The sequence below is a fragment of the Musca autumnalis genome, unplaced genomic scaffold (genome assembly GCF_047663935.1).
Source record: "Musca autumnalis isolate F117 unplaced genomic scaffold, ASM4766393v1 scaffold_2, whole genome shotgun sequence".
Lineage (NCBI taxonomy): Eukaryota > Metazoa > Arthropoda > Insecta > Diptera > Muscidae > Musca > Musca autumnalis.
Window position 1 is genome coordinate 118,067,409 of NW_027411755.1, and position 23,561 is coordinate 118,090,969.

The 23,561-nt window shown below is 37.4% G+C and overlaps 1 protein-coding gene across 1 annotated transcript in view; it reads left to right on the top strand.

Annotated features, from left to right (window-relative positions):
* The first annotated feature begins 19,287 nt into the window (after nt 1–19,287).
* Nucleotides 19,288–23,561, top strand: part of PGAP5 (Per1-like protein PGAP5) — a 51,793-nt gene continuing 47,519 nt past the window's right edge. Inside the window, exons 1-2 of the mRNA XM_073969056.1 lie at nt 19,288–19,331; nt 19,393–19,559. The gene's annotated coding sequence lies outside the window, so the exon portion shown is untranslated. The remainder of the gene's footprint in view (nt 19,332–19,392; nt 19,560–23,561) is intronic.

Here is a 23,561-nt window from a genome sequence, read left to right on the forward strand (position 1 = left end):
TTATAATTATAAATAAAGGCCGTGAGTGTTGATTGCCAACAAATATTGTGCAAAAATGTGCATTAGGGTCTTGAAATTTGATGAAAATCGATGCTTAGAGCTCCAAAAAATATTTTTATGAAGAATTCGGTAGAAACAATTTATTAAGTCAAAATGTTATACTGAATTATGTCCAAAATTTTCTATACTACAATAAATTTACAAAAAAGTCACATTTGATAGGTTTATGAGTCCGAAAGAGAGGAAATATGGTAAAGATAACTCAAATTTCTACCTTTCCAATCCAAAAATTGATATTTTATCTCAAGAAAGTGAAAGCAAATCGATGGGTTCTACCCAGTTTCATTGGCTGTAGACATCTATAGGTCCAAAAAATAAAGAAAATCCCACCGCCGAACGATCCATGTCACCATTAAGTCCTTGGAAATTCAAAAGGTTCTAAGACATTTGATGTGAAGAAACAACTTAGCGATAAGGGAAGGCAGACGTTAATGTTTTCGAAAGGAAAGGGTTTTATTTAGATGGTTATGATGTTCACACATCTTTTACTCCTAGTATAAGTACCGAACAAATATTTCTGATTCGTTATTACACAAAAAAGAGCGCCTATGTTTCTGTGCTTTTCATGTCATGCGATATCTTCTAAATCAAATCCCTTGATGTTGACATGAAGCGTTCGGCGGTATGATTTTCTTTATTTGTTGGACCTATAGATGTCCACAGCCAACCAAACTGGGTGAAACCTATCGATTTGCGTTCACTTTCCTGAGATAAAATATCAATTATTGGATTGGAAAGGTAGAAATTTGAGTCATCTTTACCATATTTCCTCTCTTTCGGACTCATAAACCTATCAAATGTGACTTTTTTGTAATTTTATTGTCGTATAGAAAATTTTGGACATAATTCAGTATAACATTTTGACTTTATAAATTGTTTCTACCGATTTCTTCATAATAATATTTTTTGGAGCTCTAAGCATCGATTTTCATCAAATTTCAAGACCCTAATACACATTTTTGCACAATATTTGTTGGCAATCAACACTCACTGCCTTTATTTATAATTATAAATAGTTTTTTGTAAAAGTTTACCACATCTAACAAAGGATTTGTGTAAATTCTTAGGTTGGTTCTATCCTGGTGAACCATTAAAACATGCTAATATTTTGACATTTTTTCATAAAGCGAGTAAAAAGTACCGTTATAACGCATATGTGAAACATGTTAGGTATTGAAAATATCGGCCACTACACACTCTACATGTCCACAAAATTATAATTTACAATTCCTCTCCTTTCGTCAGATATAACGGTATTTGTGACAAATAGTGGTTGGTTCTATTCAGATGAACCGGAGTGTATGTATGTATGTACATATGTATGAATGGATGTGTATTTTCATTGGATTGGTAATGCTAGAGCCCAAGTATCATAACAGATTTTTAGTTGGAATTAGTTATCCGTGTTCACTGATTCCTTGCATAGATTCAACTTAACTGTAGAAGTAACTACAAAAACATATAACAATTGTTGACCTTACTTATTTTGCGAATCTTTAACGATGGTTTTATCTTTTCCTTCATTATAATTTACTAACCACCCCAGTTCAAGCATTGTCTTATCTTTTATGAAATCGAACTTTTACTTTACATACAATCACTCTCGCTCGCTCTCTGTCTCCTTAACGAACAAAAATATATAAAACTAAAAAATTGAAATCAATGCCCCTTATCAGTGTTTAGTTCATTTCGATTGAAGTTTTTATGATTTTGTTGTCGATAAAAAGAAAAAATACAGAAGCCAGTTACCTTTATTGTCCAGAATAAAAATACAAAACAATATAAGTGACCGAGAAGGTGGTTATGACATGTTGTGTGTGAACATTAAGATATGTGGCCGTATTTATTTGTGAACCTGTTACGAAAAACTGATAAGCGATTCATTATAAATTGAAGAAATATCATTCCCGATAGTTAATCGCGCCTAAGAACAGTGGACTGAGACAGCAACAAACCTCTAATGTAATAATAAAAAATAGAAACAAGTAAAAAAGTATCAGTCGGCTTTGCCGACAGAGATATACCCTCAGCCTATGTGAATTGGAACTTTCATCTATGGACAGATTCTTTTCAGAATTTTGTGGCCCTTTTTGGACATTTCAACTTGCCGACAAAAAAGTAAAAAATTGGATTTGGATTAAAGTTCAAAAGTGTTGCAGAGAAGGTGCTTGAACTAATGGACCGACATAGTCGTCTAAGAAATGGATCTTATTTTGGATCTTATCTCTTCGATAGATCGTATGACTTTTGGACCAGTATGCCACTAAAACTAAGTTTGGACAAATTATGACGAAGGCCAAATTTTGGACCAAAGCGGTTGATCAGTTCGAGAATTATCGTGCTCTCCAGCCACTACAAATGGTGCAATAGGGTTTTTTTCAGGAAAGGACTGTTTTCTCAAGAAGTATGGACTTGCTCCTGAAAAATCTTCTACCGTCGTTATTGAGACAGTGATCTTATCCGAAATTTTGTGTGGGAGGTACCCGAAGGTGTGAATCGGTATAGTCCATATTGGAACTTGAACTATATCTGGTAGAAATCTTACGATGTGCAAAGCATGGACCAAATCGATTACTCCCTTCAAGAGTTTTTCCGAACATTTTTAAACTTTTATGAGGGAGGTACCTGAAGGAGTGGACCTATATGGTTTATCTTCCAACATAACTAAGTTTCAACAAAATATTACGAAGGCCAAATTTTGGACCGAATCGGCAGATCCCTTCGGGAGTTATCTTGCGCTCCAGCCACTACAAACGGTGTCATAGGGTTTTTTTGCACCTTTCAGTCTATATTCTCAGGAAGTATGGACTTGTCCTGATGAAACTTGTGCCATCGAATGGGGGGCAGTGAATGCAAGTTGTTACAACAAAAATCAAAGTGATTCGATAGCAGGTCTTAAAGTGAACTTATGTGAACTTATGTGGATCGATATAATCTACATTGGAACTTTAACTATGTCTGGTAGAAATTTCACGATGTGCAAGGTATGGACCAAATCGGTAACAATATATAATAATATAATTGATTCACAAACATCCCACATGGGACAAGGGAGACTTCTCCCATATCAATGAGTGCGCCCCGATTCATATTAGCCTAGGGACCTACAGTTTATCGCCGAGTTCGAACGGCTTGTCTTAAGACACCACTTGTAGAGAAGTTTTACATGGCTGAAATACTCAAAAAATGTCGCCAACATTACTGACTGGTATTTTGCCACCGTTGAAAATTGTTTGATGTTGCTTGGCCGGGGTATCGAACCCACGACCTTCAGTGTGCAAGGCGGCTGTGCATACCTTTGCACCACGTTGGGCAACCAAGGACCAAATCGGTTACTCCCTTCAATAGTTATCGTGCGCACAAATGGACCGATACAACCCATCTTCGAACTTAAACTAAGTGTGGACAAAATATTACGAAAGCCAAGTTTTGGACCAAATCGGTTCATCCGTTCGAGAGTTATCGTGCGCAACATCCAGCCAGCCAGACAGACGGGCGGACAGTTCTAAATCGACTCCAAATTGTCTGGAATGGATTTCGTCCAAACATACTTGGGGTCTAAAAACATTATTTCGATGAGGCACATTTTGCCCGTATGAAAGTGTATATACACTCGTTAGCATAAATGTTGAGGATATAAAAATTCTTCCAATTTCAAATGGCTAAAAAATTTGTAAGATTGGCAAATTACATACATTTTTAGAAAACCCCTTAAAAGCTTAACAAATCGTCTGATGCTGTCATAAAATGTAGAAAAACCTTTCATATTATTAGACAGAATCGTTTAAACATAAGCCGGATGTCGAAGAAGAGGAGCCACGCTGGATTGAAAACTTGTTTCGTATTGAAAGCATCGTATAGGTTTTTTAATTCCACTATGCAACACTGAAAATGCAAACAACATCTAGTATGCATTTTTTGAAAGAACATATTTAGACTACAAAGACCCTAGTAGGGCTTTGTCCTGTCAGATCCAATTCGTATTTTATGACCGCATCTAAACCGGGCTAAAACTACACTTCTTTGCATTTATCGGACATTTATCTCAGAAACGATTAGGAATTTGGCCTTGCTGTCTTAGGCAATATTGTAGCCCTGAACTAGTACAACTTATCTTTTGAACAGACCGCATAAGAAAAACTCCATCTAGGGCATCATAATCTATAAAATATAGAAAATTTTACATAATTGCTGAAATTCTGGTCAGTATCGGCTAAACTATTGGGAGTTGAACCAAGTAACCTTATGCAAAAATCTTCCAAATAATGTTCTCAACAATTCTTTAGAACATTCTGAAACTCTAAAATGCTTACTTCATGTTGTTTCAGCGGTGTTTTGTATCATATCTTTTACAACACGTATTTCAAACACAGTTTACACCAACAGTTTATTCTCGCATTTCGGATTTCACTACATTATTGAGATTTTTATTAAATGGTCATTGAAAAATGTACTGAAAACAACGGCATAGAGGCATTTTACAACAATGACATGTTCTGAAGAGTTGTGTATTACATTCCAGGGAAAATTCAGAAAAAATTAACGGTTTTGGAGATACGGTGCGAAATGTTTAAAAATTGTGGAATTTTTGCATATATTTTGAAATTTGAGGCAATAAATGTAGTTTTTCGAGTTCATTATATCTCCAAATATTTTATTCTTGACCTTATCTACAAATTTGCCTCAGAGGTCAGAAGAAAATTCACATTGGTTTCAGAGATATAGCCCCGAATTTCTTTAATAACTCAATATTTAACCAGTTTTAGATGGGGCCATAAAATCCGAGCTGAATCTGACACAACAAAACCCAACTAGGGTTTCTTGTCGTTTGGGTCTGTACTTTCAAAAAATCCTCAGTTCGAATTGTTTGCATAAGATCACCTTAAAAATGTTGCACAGTGTTCTTAACTGCTGAGTTTCTATTTTTTATGCTTATGCTGCAAGCCATTATGTCTGAATACCTAACGCATGACTCCTTTGATCGGATTTGCCTTTGAAAGTCGGCTTTTTGCATATGGACTCGCTTCTGGTTCTTGATAAATTTATTAATTTTTTTTTTGGTATCCATGTATGTACATGTATGTATATGCTGCAGTTTAAGGTGAATCCACATAATTATGACAAGCAGTATTTCCTTCTGCTGTATTTGTAATAATAAAATTCGGATTTAAATATCCATAGACTCGCGCCTCGACCTCTCTTCGGAAAGTGAACATATTTGGATCAAACAACGTTTTAGCTAACAATAGTCTTGGATACAATACACCTTTTTCTTTCAGCGTACACCCCGACCGACGATAATAATGTAAAATCACTTTAATGCATGATTATGATTTCAGATATCACGAAACGGCCCAAGGCATAGATAGCGCAAACGGTATATCTTACTAAATTAATGGGGGAAATTTTGATTTATGAACAATCTTATCGTTTCAATTGATATGTAGTGGACTTTCCAATTCAATTGAAAGCAAACCATTCCGAAAGAACACAAAGCAAGTACACTTGTATGTCCATAGTTACTTTTAAAACAGTATTGAGTTCATTTCAGTGTGATCAATGTCAAAACAGCAGTGACATCTGCCATCTTATCTGAAATTGGAATATACTTTAACATAAGTGAAACTCTGAATGCCTGTTTTACGGATTAACTGGTTTTAACGGGTTTTTATACAAGTAAGTTGTAAAAAACTGATATAATTATGTCGCATGCCAAATAATTCCAAAGTTTGGACAAAATATTACGAAAGATTAATTTTAATTTTCTAGTACTATAAGCTATTTTTATTGAAATTGAATGTAATCTTCAATATTGCACCATTCTGAATAATTCGAATACATAATTTTCGCCAATCCCCCCGCTATTGAAGTGTTTGTGATAACTTAAATAAAGTAATAATGTTCTCATAGACATTTTTGTTTAAAACAATAAAATTATAATTATACAATATTTTTTTGTTATAGCCCTACATATACATATGTATATCAAAACGTGGATCATCTGCATATGTCCAAAATTTTTGGTGGAGAAGTGTTTTGATCACTGGGAACCCTAGTGATCACAAAACATCTGCTCTAAAACTGTCAACATAGGTCCATGTTTTGGTATAGCCCCATATAGCGGTACCTCCCGATTTTCGGTAGTTTGAGGATTTTAGCTACAATTTTTAACCGGAGTAAAGCAATTTATTTGAGGTTTCCAGTAGTCACAAAATATCTCCTCCAAAAACTTTAAACATAGGTCCATGCCTTGGAACAGGCCCCATATAACGGTACCTCCCGATTTTCGGTATTTAGAGGATTGTAGCTACATTTCGCGGCCAAACTACTTGTAATTTGATGTTTGAGCTTCTCTGTGGTTACAAAACATCTCCGCAAAAAACTGTTAATATAAGTCCATGTTTTGGTACCTCTCGATTTTCGGTATTTTGAAGGTTTTAGCTAAAATTTTCGACAGAACTATTTGTAAGTCGACATTTGAGGTTCCCAGTGGTCACACAACATCTTCACCAAAAACAATCAACATATGTCCATGTTTTTGTATAGCGCCTTATATAAATTGTAAACATAGGCCCATGTTTTTGTATACCCTTATAAAACGGTTCCTACCCATTTTCGGTATTTTTGACCGAACTATCTGTAATTCGAACAACTGTCAACATAGGTCCATCTGTACCTCCCGATTTTCGGTTTTTTGATTTTACCTACAGTTTTTGACCCAAGTATCTGCAATTCGACATTTGAGGTTCCCAGTGGTCAAAAAACTTCTCCACACTTTGATATATCCCCATATAAGGTTCTCGACTAATTGAATACATTTTTATGTTTTCTTAACTTATTTAGGTATCAGTGGTCACAAAATATCTCCGCCTAAAATTGTGGAGAGGTCAGAATATTTTATGGTGGAGGGTATAAAAGTTCGGCCCGGCTGAAACTGATGCTGTAGTCTACTGCGAAAATTCACTAATAAAACACTCATATAATCATAACGATAGCTGTAGCGTCTTTCAAGCAAAGATTCTTGCTATCAGGAAATCAGCAGTGTTGGTTAGATTACTTGAACCCAGTCTCAAAGAAACCTTGACTATATATGTCGATATTCGGCTCTCAAGGTACCTGAACATAGTACTATAATGAAAACGATTTAGAAGAGGAAATAGGGTGGCTCCATGGTACAATAATCTAGAAAGTAGGGCAGCACCGAAAAAATAGGAAAAATATGGCTTGGGTGTGTTACTTATTCTGCCAGAATTTGTTGTGACACTCTGAATATTTTTCACTTACATGGCTTTACCTATATAATTGCGTGTGCGTTCAAAAAAAAAAAAAAAAACAAAATACATGTATTTCAATTTGAAAAATTTGGAATTAACATTTGAGTTAAATCCGGTTATATATGAACGTACTATTAGGAATCCTATATATCGAAGTGATTAGGAAAATTCTTTTCAAAATGTTATCAATATTACGTTATGCTTTTTTAGTCGTTTTTTTAATTAGCGGAGAGTATACAAATTTTTAATTCCCATCTTTGTAGTTCCATAGCAGGACATGTTATCATTAAATATAAATCTTTCCCACCAAATACCCTATTTACGTCTTGGTAAATAGGATATCCACACAATTTGTATTGTACGTGCCGATTGATTAGAAGACCTATTTTGAACAAGTAAAAAGTCGTTAAGTTCGCCCGGGCCGAATTTTTTATACCCTCCACCATTAAATAGTCTTAATTAAAATGGAATAATTAGGGTCCTTTTACAATTTTAGGTGGAACAACTTTTCGACAATGGATAGACTCCTACTGCCTCCCACTATTGCTTGAATTACACTGTGAACACAAATGTTGGGGCAGAGCTAATTCCTTTTGGAGATGAAAGCCCTTGGTGTGTGTATATTAAAAACCCCGAAGGACAGATGCGCCGTGAGTCGAACTTCAGCGTTATGGCGTGATGAAGTTTTTGCAAGAGACCCTGTAAGCCATCATCAATTAGCATTATATCTTTGTTTGTTGTTTTTGTAGAGCACTTAAGAAACAGTGAACAAAGATATAGCGCTAATTCCTGATGGCCCACAGGGTCTCTAACAAAAATTTCATCACGCCATAACACGGAAGTTCGACTCACGGCGGATCTGTCCTTCGGGGTTCATAATATACCCACCAAGGCCTTTCTTCCCCAAGAGGAATTTTCCGTGCCCCAGACTTTCACCTCCATTTTGTTGCACAGTGTTATCTAATCTAAAAAAATGTGTACAGCGACGTGAAAGGTATTACATAAGGGGCTATATCAAAGAGTCAACCTATTTTTAAATTTTTGACGGAAAAGTTTTATAGCTGCAGGGAACATCAAGAGTCAAATTGAGGGTAGTTTCATCAAAACAATGTAGACCCTCAAAAATGGACCCATGTTGTCGAATTTTAGTGAAGAAATTTCGTGACCACTGAAAATTCCCGAAAACGGGAGGTACAGTTATATGGGGGATATACCAAAACATGAACCTATATTGACGATTATTTTTGAATAGACAAAATTGGAGCTAAAATTCTCAAAATACCGATCATTACAGCTAGTTCCGTTAAAAATTGCAGCTAAAATTCTCAAAATACCGAAAATCGGGAGTAACCGTTATATGGGGGCCATACCATAACATGGACCTATGTTGACGATGTTTCGTTGGAGATGTTTTATGACCACTGAGAACTTCAAATGTCAAATTACAGCTATTTCGGTTAAAAACTGTAGCTAAAATTCTCAAAATACCGAAAATTGGGAGGTACCGTTATATGGGGGCTATACCAAAACATGGACCTATGTTGACGATGTTTGGTGGGGATGTTTAATGACCAATGAGAACCTCAAAGGGCAAATTACAGCTAGTTCGGTTAAAAATTGTAACTAAAATGCTCTAAATACCGAAAATCGGGAGTTACCGTTATATGGGGGCTATACCAAAACGTGGACCTATGTTGACGATGCTTGGTGGAGATATTTCATGATCACTGAGAACCTCAAATGGCAAATTACAGCTAGTTCGGTTAAAATTTGTAGCTAAAATTCTCAAAATACCGAAAATCGGGAGGAACCGATATATGGGGCCTATACCAAAACATGGACCTATGTTGACGATGTTTCGTGGAGATGTTTTATGACCACTGAGAACCTCAAATGTCAAATTACAAATAGTTCGGTTAAAAATTGTGGCTAAAATTCTCAAAATACCGAAAATCGGGAGGTACCGTTATATGGGGTTTATACCAAAACATGGACCTATGCCCATATCCTTTGGGATATAAGTTTGCTGATCACTAGGAACCCTAAGTGCCAAATTATAGCTAATTCGGTCTGCAAATGTGGCGAAGAACGTCAAAATACCTCAAATCTGGAGGTACCGTTATATGGGGAATATACCAAAGAGTGGACCGATATAGCCCATCTTCGAACTTGACCTGCCTATGGAAAAAAGACCCTCGGGTGCAAAATTTCAGCACTCTATCTCAATTATTGCGGACGCTAGAGTGATTACAACAGACGGACAGACGGACATGGCTAGATCGTCTTAGAATTTTATCCTGATCAAGAATATATATACTTTATAGGGTCGCAAATGATTAGTTCGATGTGTTACAAACAGAATGACAAACTTAATATACCCTCCATACTATGGTGGAGGGTATAAAAAGACCATTAGAAGAAGTGCCATAAATTTTGCATTCTATAAACAATTAATTTTACGACGAAAATTGAATCTGCACAGCAATTTTGTAATTTAACTGACTGTTCCAAAAATGTTCTGTCTCTGAAATGTTCTCTATATTGAAACAAGTGAGCCAAGGCTATAGTCGGATCAGGGCCGACTATGTGATACCCTACACCACTACTCCTGTGCATAAGCTTTTGACTGGTAAAATTCAAAATATTAAAATTGGGATAGCTTAGCGCCTTTGCTCTGAATGTCTTCATTAATACAGGTCAATTTTGTTGCAACGCATTTAAGTGCATCATTAGTACAACTCAAATAAAACAAGTAAAAAAGTTTCCGTCGGCTTTGCCGACAGTGATACACCCTCAGCCTTTTCAAAATTTTGGGCGTATGAACGTATGGATAGGATTAAAGCTCAAAAATTTGCGGGAATATCGATAGATAGGTATTTTTTATCACAGGGCCACTAGGAAAACCTTTGGTAAAAATGTACAAAGGATCCTCGAACAGTCCCTTAACCACACAAAAGTGTTGAACATTTGTATGGGTGGTACCACAAGGATTGGACAGATAGGGCCCAAATTTGAACATAAACTAAGTTTCGACAATATTTAGAGATCCAAAGTTTAGACCGAATCGGTTGCAACGTCTATGAGAAATCGCGCGTACCATTTTGGAGAATATTTTCGAACTTATAAGCACTACCTATAAGCACCACCTTCGAATTTCATCTAATATTCGAAGAAATATTATAATATCCAAAGTTTGGACGAACGCACTATTCGGGTCCACCTCTCCAGCCACTCCATATGGTGCCATAGGGGGTTTTAACAATTTTCGGGATGTTTTCTCAAGAAGTATGGACATGCCCCTTAAAAAACTTTTACTGAGGCAGCGAATACAAGTTGCTTCAACAAAAATCAAAGTGATTCGAGAGCAGGTCTTAGAGTGAACTTATTTTGTGTGGGAGGTACCCAAAGGCGTGGACAAATATTGTCCATATTCGAACCTAATCTATATTAGATATATTAGGATGTGTAAAGTATGGACCAAATCGGTCACTTCCATCAAGAGTTATCGTGCGCGCAATTTTTCCGAGGTACCTGAAGGAGTAGACCGATATGACTTATCTTCGAACTTAAACTAAGTTTGCACAAAATATTACGAAGGCCACATTTTGGACCGAATCGGCAGATCCGTTCGAGATTATCTTGCGCCCCAACCACTACTCACGGTATCATAGGGGTTTTTGGTTCTTTCATGCTATTTTCTCAGGAAGTATGGACTTGCCCCTGATGAAACTTATAGCATCGTATGGGGGGCAGTAAATACAAGTTGCTACAATAAAAATCAAATCTATTTTGGAACAGGTCCTAAAATGAACTTTCCAAAATTTTGTGTGGGAGGTACCCGAAGGAGTGGACCGATTGAGTCCATATTGAAACCTCATCTAAGTCTGGTAGAAATTTCACGATGTGCAAAGTATGGACCATATCGTAGGTGGTCAAACAACAGAGATATCGCAATAGTCGATAATGCATCCCATTTTCCGATTTTTTTTGTAATCACGCTATAGGTTGCAATTTTGATCGGATCGTCATGCATTTTTTGGGAGTTGATGTGGGTCCCTCAGAGGAAGAAGCATATTGTTTGGTGATAGTCGGATAATATTCAGGAGTCGGAATAAGCAAAAAGCTTATGTGGAGAAAAGTTAAGGTTTTTTCTTAAGCGAATATCTCCGCTTCTGGTATGAGTATTCCAAAAGGAAGGAAGAAATAGAAGAAGAAAAGATCTTCTTTATATTGATGCAAGGTATGTTGGCGTAAGTGGGCAAACAACAATTTTTCCATTTTTTGTAATCACGCTATAGGTTGAAATTTTGATCGTATAGTCACGGAATTTTGGGGGTAGATGGGGGTCCCACAGAGGAAGAAGCCTATTGATGTTGGTGATAGTCGGATAATATTTAGGGTTCGGGATGGGGAAAAACTCATGTGGAGACAAATTCAAAGTTGTATTCTTTGTGAATATATCGGCTTCTAGTAGGGGTATTTCAACGACAAAGCCTGTCAATGGAAGAAGAAAATATTACCTTTACATTGGTGTAAAGTAGGTTGGCGAAGGTGGTCAAACAAGGGAGCTACCACAATAGTCGGTAATGCATTCAATTCTTCAATTTTTGCAATCACGCTATAGGTCGTAATTTTGATTGGATGGTCACGAAATTTTGGTTGCTTATGGAGGTCCCAGAGAGAAAGAGGCATAATATGTTTGGTGGTAGTCGTATTATATTCCCCAAAAGAAATGTTTTCCAGTGAAAAGCTTATGCGCAGGGATAGTGGTGTAGGGTATAACATGGTCGGCCCCGTCCCGACTATAGCCTTCGCTCACTTGTTACAAGATTTAGATGTACAGACGGACGGACGGACACACATAGCCAAATCGACTCAGCTCGTCAAGACATTCATTTTGGTATATATATGTATGGGTCTACGACCATTATTTCGATGCGTTACAAACTTTTTGGCCAAAACCAACTTGTAATACCCTCTCCACATAGTGGTGTAGGGTATAAATATGTCCCCAAAATATTAGCATGATAAATGGATATTTCCTTAATACAGAGGTTAGCACGGCAGCTTTTAAAAATGTAATTATCATCAAGAAATATCATGTCAAAATCACTAAAAGCTGACCGAAACATAGCCACTTCCTACGAAATCCTCTATTTCCCTTATCTTTTTTAGCTTCACCTCCAATTTCTAGATTATCAGAAGATAATAAATTAATATTTCACTGAATTCTAGAATAATTATCAACTTATTTAAGATTTTGTTAAAATATGGAGATTATTTTAAATACTGTAGCAAAGCGACCAACATTTCTCGCTTCTTACTTTAAAAATGGCACGTGGCAAGATTGCATTCAATACTAGCAACATTTTGCAAAAAGCAAGAATATTGTTTTACACATTAATTTACATTAATTATACAACTCTAAAAGATTGTAGATATTTAAAACATGTCGCAGGATAAGTTAATCCTCACACAATAAAATCGGTAATCTTTTAAAATATGTAGTACTCTTCTAGAACTTTCAGAATTCACGATTTCAATTGTTGTTTTTAAGAATTTTAAAAATAAAGTCCATGCGGGGTATTTTTTGTTAAAATTCCACTTATGTACTCGTATATGCCAATTGACAGATGTTTTATACTAGTGCTCGATCGATCGGCCTGTTGTTTGACGTCATTTTTATGAAGTTCCAAATGTCTCCATAACATTCGTTGGTGACGCTGCTGCTGCTGCTGCTGATACTTTAAGCTCGTAAATAACTTAAGCCAAACGAACAAACTTATTTAAATGCATTTTATTATGTTTGTATTCACTTGGCTCAAGTAATCTGCTGCTTATTTTCGCCAAAATATAATCCTCGTCACGACCATACACTTTTATGACACTTCAACAAAAACAACTCCGCTTTATGGTTGAAGAAACGCCGCACTTGAAAACTGAACTCCCCCTGGCCACCAGCCACTAATGTCAGCGGTTGGTTGTATATCACACTCGTCTCGCAACTTATCATAACAATGACTTCGTGGCACTTTTTTCCAATACACTCTACAATGTGGACTTGGTCGACGACGATCAACTGTAATCGGATCGTTAGAATACGACTGACGACGGCAACTTTTTTCTTCGAGGTGAACTTACACCCACGATCGGTGAACCACAACTGTTTTCTATAATTGTCACAACACTTATCGATTGGAACACAAAATATCCCATCACCCAGACACCTGTCGCGTCTCGAAGCGTTTTTGTAACTAAATGCTTTCGTTTTCGGTGAAGTTTAAACTGCTTCAAGACCAATATCAGTAGTAGGGCGGCACATATATGCCGGTGTATGCGTGTAAAATGTTCTCACTCGCTCATACATATCATTCTGCGGCGCGGCAGGGCAATATCGCTTCGAACAACAATCAACAATTTTCCTACATGTTCATACGTACGCGATCACTGATATTTACCTGCATATCAATCAATGTATGAGGGTGTGTGTGTGTGCGGCGTTTTGCTAGCGGCTGACTATAAGGAACCCTCGATATAGTTCAGTTAGCTATTGAGTTGTTACTTGGCGGCGTTAGGTGTTCTATATTGGAAATATCAAAAACACAAAAAAATGAAATGTCAACAATAGACAAAATAAATAAGCGACAAATTTAAACAAAGTGTGAGCAGTTGAAGAAGAGCGTATACAATAAAAAAGTGACGACGAAGTTGACATAGTAACACATATACGCACATACACCTGTGTACCCTTAAGTTATGTCAAGGGGATATTATTACCAGTGTCGCACACTGGGTCTCGATCAATTGGTGCAATGTTTTGTTTAAAAAACCTCGATCAAATACGTGTGAAGAGCTGTCATTTATTATGCCTTTGAAAAATATCAAAGATATTAATCTCCCTGTAGAATCTATCTTTTACCTTTTGTTCCAATGTCCCCGAAATTATCAGTACCGCTGTCCTGGCTATGTCATTAAGAATGCCCATGGAAATTTTAATGAACATCCTGCGTAAATTTTAAGTCGTATCACAAATAGTAGACCCACTGTCTTCCACTAACAAATCCAATCAACACAGCTTTCAACGCTAGTTAAAGTCCACAAAGACTATCTTTAGTAAAAACATAGGCTTAAGAGTCGAAACTAGTAGAACATTTCGGAACCCATAAACTGTTGCCTTACCCTGGAAACCTTCCTTAAACAGCACCTAATGTAATAATAATTGTACCATTCCCAGAAGGGACAACGGATACTTCTCTCATATTTGCTCAATGATGTGGGACCTTCTGTTTATTGCCGAGTCCGAACGGCATGTCTTAAGACACCACTTGTAGAGAAGTTTTACATGTCTGAAATACTCAGGAAACAAGTAAAAAAGTATCAGAAGGCATTGCCGACAGAGGTATACCCTCAGCCTGTGTGAATTGAAACACCTTTTTCCCAAAAAACCCTATGTATTTCGGACATCTTCAGATTGGCGTATGAACTTGCCTACAAAGATATGGATTAGGATGGAAGAACCATTGGTAAGGAGTGGACCTATAAGCACCATCTTCGAATTTCATCTAATATTCTAAGAAGTGTGGACCAACGCAGTTTTCGGTTCTGGAGTTATCGTGTGCTCCAGCCGCTACACATGCTGGCCGTCAGCGTTTTTTACAGTTTCGGGTAATTTTTCAAGAAGTATAAACTTGCCACTCAAAAACGTGTATCATCGTAATAGGGACATTGAGTGCAACCTTTTGCAAGAAAAATCAAAACGATTCGAGAGGAGGTCCTAACCTGCACTTTTCCGAAATTTGGTGTGGGAGGTATCCGAAGGAGTTGACACATATAGTCCATATTCTATCCTGATATATGTATCGTAGAAATATTACAATGTACATAGTATGGACAAAATCGGTTACTGTCTTCGAGGGTCATCGTGCGCACTATTTTAACAAGAAGTTTTGAACTTTCATGGGGGAGGTATCCAAAGGCGGGGACCGATAAGGCCCATCATAAAACTTGATTTAAATTTGCGCAAAATATTACGACAGCCAAATTTTGGAAACTGTTCGAGAGTTATCGTGAGCTCCATCCACAACACATGGTGCCATAGCGGGCTTTAACAGCTTTCGGGCCATTCTCTCAAGACGTATGAACTCGCCCCTAAAAAACTTGTACCGCCGGAATGGGGGCAGCGAATGCAACTTGTTACAACAGAATCAAGACGAGAGGAGGTCTTAAACTGCACTTTTCCGAAATTTTTGTGTGGCTGGTGCCCGAAGGAGTGGACCGATATAGTCCATATTCGAACTTGATCTATTCCTGGAAAAAATATTACGATGTATGGACCAAATCGGTTATTCCCTTCGAACGTTATAGAGCGCAATTTTTTAGCGAAAAAATCCGCTCCAGCCTGCCAGACAGACGGACGGACATTGCTAAATCGATTCCAAATTGTCTGAAACGAATTTCGTCCAACATACTTGGGGTCTAAAAACATTTTTTCGATGAGCCACATTTTGCCCGTATGAAAGTATATATGTATACCGTCGTTAGCATAAATGCTTAGGGTATACATATATGCCCGTTCTGCAGGCAGAATTTTTTCTTTAAAATACATTTGAAGGCAAATGTTGCATATAGTCCGATCTGTATTGGCTATGATGTACTTATTTTAAACCCTCCACCATAGTATGGAGGGTATAATAAGTTTGTTTTTCTGTTTGTAACGTATTGAAATATTCATTTTCGACCATAAGGAGTGTATATATTCTTGATCAGGATAAAATTCTGAGTCGATATAGCCCTGTCCGTCCGTTGTAATGACTCTAATGTCCGAAATAATTTAGCTAGAACGCTATATTTTTGCACTCGAGTATATTTTTTCCATAGACATGTCAATTCGAAGGTGGGCTATATCGGCCCAAGTTTTTCATCTCCCGATTTTCAGTGTTTGGATGATTTTGGCTACCTTTTTGACCGAACTACCTGTAATTTGACATCTTCGCCAAATATTGTCAACATAGGTCCATGTTTTGGCGTAGACCCCATATAACGGCAATCCCTGATTTTAGGTGTTTTAACCGAACCATCTGTAATTCAACACTTCAAGTCCCCAGTGGTCACAAAGCTTCTCCACCAAAAATTTTCAGGATAGGTCCATGTTTTGGTATAACCCCCATATGACGGTACCTCCCGATTTTAGGTATTTTCAGGAGTTTAGCTATATTTGCTGACCTAACTTTCTGCAATTTGACATTTGAGGTTCTCAGTGGTCACAAAAGTTCTCCAACAAAAATTGTCAACATGGGTCCACACTTTGATATAGCCCCCATATAATGATGCCGCCCATTGAAGATATTTTTAAATACATTTTCTGACCTAGTTTAGACATTTTGGGATATACGTGGTCACAAAATAATTATTCGAACTTAACGTACCGTGCGCCTTAACTAATTTTAGATGAAATGTGCTTACACCTGGGAATTTTTTGCGGATTCTGAAACTACAATGTTCATAGATGAGAAAAATTCAAAAACAAAAAAAATTGCGGTCAAAGTTCAAAATTTTAGGGCTTTATTGGGTTTTCACGATTTTGATCGTAAACCGCAAGCCCTATCGGAATGGGATTAGAGAAATGTTATAGCAGTGAAAATTCTCTATAAGATTGAGTATTAAGATTTATTCATAGGATTTACCATTTTTGAGATATAGAGGTTAAAATTGGGACAATGTATTGTCTCCTTATAAAACAATGTCATGAAGAGTGCGCCTTAACTAACTTTAAATGAAAACCGCTTACACCTGGAAAGTTTGGAAACGGCAAGTCCTGTCGAAATAGGACTAAAGAAAATATTGTACAGGATTTTCACTGCTACAACATTTTCTTTAGTCCCATTTCGAAACGACTTTCCGCTTCCAAGCAAAGTCCTGAAAATCTAAAATAAACCTGAAAATGTGAACTTTGTTATAATGACACAAATACCTTCCAAATACCGAAAATCCGGTTGTAACGTTCTATGGGGGGTACATCAAAACGTGGGCCGATACCGATAAATTTGTAGCCCCGAAAAAGGCTAAATCCCACTCCGTTGTGATAATGAGCCTAAAAACCTTCGAAATACCGATATGAAGACTTGGACCTATATTGACAATTTTCAGGTATAAAGTTGTATACCCTCAACGAAGACTAAGTACCAACTTACAGTCATTTCAGTGTTATAATGAGGCAAACCCCTTCAAAATACCGAAAATCGGGATATATCGTCGTATGGGGGCTATATAAAAACGTGGACCTATATAAACATTTTTGGTAGAAATATTTCTTAGCCTCTGGAAACACAAAATACTAAAATACAACCGATTCTGTGGCCAAATGGGACTAATACATTCAAAATAGTTTAAAGTGACGCGTACTATATATGGGGGCTATACGAAATCATAGACGTACATAGCCCGTTTTCAATACCGATAATCCTACGTACATACAATAGATTTTAGCAAAATTTCATCCACCTACTTCAATCCCTTCGGAAGCTAGAGTGATTTCCACAGACGGGCAGACGGACGGCGTGGCTATATCGATATATAATTGCACGCTGATCAAGAATATATATAGTTCGTAGGGTCTAAAATTATTATTTCGAGTAGTTACAAACGGAATGACAAACTTAATATATCCCCATAGTATGGTGGAAGGTATAAAAACAGGGACAATCGAGCACTTATTATGTCGCTATCCAATGCTGTATCAACAAGGGTCTGAAGCACGGGTGCCAAGTTGGTAGTTTTCCCGCTACTTGTGGTGATTTTTGACGTAAAAAAAACACTGTTTAAGCAGGAATGTCAACTGTTTTAAGGTGAAAATAGCTACAGACCTATGGTGCGTATGTGGCTGTAGCGATTTTTACCTCGGAACAGTTGGCATCCCTGGTCTGAAGTGGCTGCAGCGAAAATGAACTACCACACCATAAACCATTGCAAAATCTCTCTCTTCTTAACACCTAAAATCTGCATTATCCTTCTCAAAATCGAAGCTATAGTTTCGTTCTATCTGCAATACATATATTTTTTATAACTTTCTTTTTTCAGCACTATATTGGATAAACATAATGGGCCTTAAGGTCCTCGAGTGAAGTAACCGTCTACTACGACATCTACGCGCCCTTAAACCTAACCTATCCTAACGACTTAGCTTTATTAATATTTGTGTAATATTAGTTGGTCGCCTTATTATTTTTAGAGCTATTGGGCCAATATGTCAGAAAGTATAGACTTGCCACAAAAAAACATTATACGAGTATCATAGTAAACATATAAACTGAAAGGATAATTTCCAAACGATTCTCGTAATGCACTTTATCAAAAAATGTTTGAACGTTGGTTTATCTTCTAACTAATATAAGTTTGGAGAAATTATTACGATGCAAAACGTTTGGACCAAATCGGTTACCCAGCCAGACGACAGACTGGCTTACGGACGGACATGGCTAGATCAAATCTAAATTGTCTGAAACGAAATCCATTTATTCAAAGATACACATTTCTGATTATGACAGTAGGCATATTAGAGTGCGATCATTATCGGCTATTATATGGATCTATAAATTTAATTTAAATACTTTTAAAGTACATGTCAGCAGAAACAACAATAATAATAATACTCGTAATATATTGCAATTGTTATCTTTAGTCAGACTTCGGCGGAGCTTCAATATTTGCTGTGCATATTTTCTGCTCATTTTGTTACATAGCAAAATATTAACTATGAAGTAATTTTGATTTTTCAGGGTAATAAAACTTCACACTTCAAAATCAATATTAGGGGTATTCACTGGAAAATCTTCGGAAAATCGTTGTTGAAAAATAGTGAATAAGTTCTAATTTTATTCGGAACCACAAAAACAGAACTGATAACGAAACACATACCTACAGAGAAAATTACAACTTCCACATAAACTGAGTCTCCCTATTAAAAATTATCTTGATGACGGTGGAAAAAAGTGGTAGTAGGTGTGAAGGCGATACACAATAACTAATTTTTCAATTTTGTTATCAGAAAATTTCATTTTAGTGTTGAATTTGATGGTTTTGTTTGCTGACACGTCACGTTAGAAAGAAAAAGAAGACGAATTGGAATCTATTATAGTGTAATTAACAGCAATGACACCAATCACCAATAGAAGAATATCAACCGAATAATAGATGTCACAGTCGGACAGACAGACAGCCAGGCCACAGGTAAATGATTGTGTGCATCAATGGTCTTCTTTATAGGTGTGTGTTTACACCCATCCATCAAACCAAATCAAACTCACTTCTAACAAAACAACAAATAAAACAACAGTTGGTACAAGCAATTGAAACAATTTAACTTATCTATGAAATATTTAGAAAAAGTACAAATAAAATACATACAAATATTGTACATTGATACATTGTTGGTATGTATGTATATTCAGTTGTGTTATTTTAGGATTCTCAGAAAACGTTTCCAAATCAATTGATTGCCTAACAAATTACTTTATATTTTTCCGAAATACTTCTTCCAATGACTTGGCATGACAACAATATCATTCAAATTAATAATATCCTGATATAAAAAATTTCAAAATACATACATATGTATGAATGTAATTTTTTATTATACACCAAAATGTTTCCAAAACTCAGATACATACATAAATGGAAGAGATGATGTAAAGTTCTAGGTTCCTTGAGAAATATTTGTTTTAAAGTACATACTCTTTTATGTCGCGTGAGTTTTCATTAAGGCTTCTTGATGAATATCAATTTTTTATTACTAGAATTGACTTTATATCATTTAACAGAAAAACAGCGTAAAAATCCACATACATATATAGAGTATCGGCTAATTCTTAATTAAATGAAGTCCCCGAAACAATTAAAAAGCCATCGAGAGACAATAAAAATTTTCCTGGGCAGCGTAAAAGGTGCAGTGTATCCCTACATTTTGATTTTTTTGCCTTTAGCATCCAAACAGATGTTGCATCGACAACATCCTGTTACGTCGGCGCATGTAAATGGTCCACCCCTGCAAGCAAAAACTATCGCGGAAGTGACTTAGGCGTGTCGTCCGCGGCGATAGTCACGGAAGTCACCCTGAAGTGACCTCCGTTGTGAGGAAATGAACCTCGCCCGGGTCACTACTTAGAAGTCACTTCGGCGACACTTCTGGAATATCATTTCCGCGATAGTTCTTGGAATTAATAAAAAAATATTTTTTTTTATTTTTTTATTTATTTTTTATTTATTTTTTTTTTTTAAATTATTTTAATTCATTTTTATTTACTTCTTTTCAAAGTACGCTTTTAGAGAATTATAAATTTCTGCCTATATTAATTTTGTCATCTTAAAAATGTGATTTTGTTTTGTTGTCTGGCTTGGGAATCGAACCCGGACCACCGACTCATATAATCATCAGATAGAAAAATGTCCCATATTTGTTCAATGTGTTGAATTATTAAATAAATGTAAACAATCGCCTTGGAAGTCACTCCGAGTCACTCTGAAGTGTCACCATACGCGATAAGAGGTAATCATAATAATGCTATCGACATTGTTTGTGCAATTCAAGAACGATCGTCTTTTATCCTCCTTGGCGTGTCTCCGGAGTGACATCTTAGGCGAGGGAGTGAGAAACTCACTTCTAAATGCTAGCAGGGACTGAAGACATGAATCCGACTCCGAAGCCCTGGTTTAGACTTGTTGTTTCTGAATTCCACGTACGACTGGCGACCACACATGACCCAACGTTTCAAATAATGCCGGAGAGTAGTATTATCGACATCCTCGAACAAGTTAGCATTGTTTACCGTATCAAAAGCTTTACTCAGTTCCAATGCTATCATCATTGTTCTGTGGTACGGTCAGTTCTCGTGCCAAGTTTCAATAACGGAACCACCCGGTCCATTTTTAGGCTTCAGGAACTATTAGGGTTGTTGTTGTAACAGTGTTTATTATTGTTTGTTTTCGTGTTCGTTCTTCTGCTCAATCTGGCTCTGGGCATGGGCGTAGCCAGGAATGCTTTTTGGTCGTTCTAGGGGAGATCAAATGCTTGTTTTTTTCGAAATATTCATAATTTTTTACATACAAATGAACTGTTTTGTAGGATCTAGGGGGGCAACTGCCCCACCCTAGCTATTCCTGGCTACGCCCATGGCCCTGGATCTATCTCCAGTCCCAGGAAAGTGCCTGCATCGATGGGATGCTCAGATACTCAGCTGCGATAGATGTGGGATGTACTCCGAGGACTTTATTCACACGGTATTTGCATATGGCCTTAGTTACTGCGTCCGTGTGAATGCTATTTAGACCTGCCCGATATGCCTGTTGATCTAGGGGTTCTCTCCTATATTGTTGGACCTCCCTCTCTAGAACATGAATATCCTTCCTGATATGCCTAGCCAGCAAATGGTAATTGGGATGGCTCTCACGCTAACACCCTAGTAAGTACTGCAACGAAACCATCTCATTGTGTTGCTGTACTGGAAGAATCTTTGTCTCCTCATGTAGATGGTCCACTGAAAACTTGAAAAGGCACCCTCTTGCTGTTCCCAGGACGGTATTCTGACACGTTTGAATCTCTTTCTAACAACGTATCAACTAAATGCGGGGAACAAACTGGCGCCGCATTGCTTACTACTGACCGACCTATCGCGTTATATGTGGTAAACAAGGTTTCTTTATCTGCACCCCAAGTGCTGCCGGCTAGGAACTTGAGGACCTTGAGGATTATTATTGTGGCTAACGATAGTTTGAGAACCTAGGTCTAAGCGCTTTGGATAATTTTGCGCCTCGGATAACAACTGCAACATCATCCATTGTAAAATGTAGTGGTTCCTCCGCAAACGACGTAAACACTTCTCTTCGTCCGTTCGCTATCGGGCTGCTCAATAAATTGTCGGCTAAAATAACTCGCGCACTCCTTTGGATCTGTCTCAACTACGCCGTTAAACATGATAGATGTTCGATTATGCATTTTACAAGGGTTCGATAACCCAGTTGTCCACAATTAACTACTACCACTGTAGCAGCACTTCAGACTGATCTATTGACTTCCATTGCCAGTTCTCTGACTCTGGGGTTGCTAGAGCTCGTACGGAGAAGCTCATCCGGCTTCTCTGCTGAAAAATTAGGTATTATTTCATGTAATCGACTGTCAGGAATAGTGGCTAGTGGCTGCAGCAGTGATGATGTCTCGGAAATTCCTTTTTGCTACCCGAACATCAGAGCGATTGAGCAGTTTTTTGAAGCGTTGGCGAATTCTCTAAATCCTCGCCAACTGGCTTCCTCATGGTTAAGGAAAGTACAGCTTTCAGAGGTTATGAAGTCGGGGTGTATATTGATGTATGTAGATGAGGATAGGAACAATGCCCGACGGATTGCCAAGTCACGTCATTCCTAGGGTTAAATGCCATAACTCATGATGCGCACGAAATCTCCTAGGACCAGCCGGTTATCTCCTTCCAACAGTGGCCTGATTTCAGGCGAATAACGCGGGTCACTGCGGCTGGTATTGCTCTTGGGGAGATTTCGCGGGAGCTTCCTTTTTGGAGGGCAATAACCGTAATCATGAGGTTTGGCATTCCGTCCTAGGGGGTACATTACTGACCGAGCAAATTGATAACTTCACATTTTGCGTGGTGAACGAAAACTCTCCTATCCGGAATAAGAGGGGATTACAACAGCACGCCTCACATCAGGTTTGATAAATGACGTGTCTGGGCAGCCCGTCACTTCTTTTGGCTCAGACCATCTTCCAATAACAGTCTCCATTACCACCGACTTCATAACCTCTGACCACCATACTTTTTTGAACCATTGAAAAGCTTATTGGCAAGGATTTAGAGAGTTTATCAACCACAGTTTCATTTTTCCCATTCCCTCAGATGAGGATGGCTGAGAGAATTTTCCGGGAAATCATCACAGCTGCCCCGCTCGCTACATATGTACCTGCTGGTCGAATACCAGAAATTAGACCAAATTTCCCAGCAGAGGCTACGGGAGTAGCAACTGAGCGTGATGAGCTTCGTTGTACGAACCCTGAAGATCCAAGAGTTAGGGAACTTACTCTTGAAGTCAACAGGCTAGTAGGCGAACTTAAGCGGAAAAAGTGGTTAGACCAACTGCAGCAATGCCAAATTGGTATGGGTTTAAGCATATCATGGGCAACTGTTAAATCACTCTCGAATCCCGTAAAAAATGTTTTTTCTTTCAACG